Source organism: Etheostoma spectabile, chromosome 2 (genome assembly GCF_008692095.1).
Source record: "Etheostoma spectabile isolate EspeVRDwgs_2016 chromosome 2, UIUC_Espe_1.0, whole genome shotgun sequence".
Taxonomy (NCBI): domain Eukaryota; kingdom Metazoa; phylum Chordata; class Actinopteri; order Perciformes; family Percidae; genus Etheostoma; species Etheostoma spectabile.
In genome coordinates, this window is record NC_045734.1 from 10,169,960 (window position 1) to 10,170,418 (window position 459).

The 459-nt window shown below is 50.5% G+C and overlaps 1 protein-coding gene across 4 annotated transcripts in view; it reads right to left on the bottom strand.

The window, feature by feature from the left end:
• pkd2 (polycystic kidney disease 2) overlaps positions 1-459 on the bottom strand; it is a 16,280-nt gene that overhangs the window by 11,377 nt on the left and 4,444 nt on the right. The gene's annotated exons all lie outside the window — the stretch shown is intronic.

Sequence of the window (459 nt, forward strand, 5' to 3'; positions counted from 1 at the left end):
GTCCTGTTGCTATGCAACCTGGGGAGGTGTGGCCTCCTTCACTCATCACCTGTTCCTGTTCAGCCTATCACCATCACCTGTCCCGCTCAGCCTAATCACCAGCACCCACCTGTACTCTCATCATCACCACCAGCTCTTACCCATGACCTGACATCCTTCCCTTCGGATCGTTAGTCTCTCAGTATGTGTTTGGCGCCTCATCTGACTTTTGCCTGTCGTCGTTTTGTTCCGTGTCTGTCTTCGTGTTTGGTAACTTCTGTCTCTCTGTCTTCACCTCCAGTTATCCTGCTACGGACCGTCAACACTCTCTCACCCCCGGATTGTCTTCACTCACCTGCCGTCACAGCCATTCTCATTGAACTTCTCCTTGTCTGCGTTTGGGTTATTCTGCCAGCCGGGTCTGACATTTACACTCTGTTGTTATTACACACAAGCCTGAATTACACACACATGTTCAGT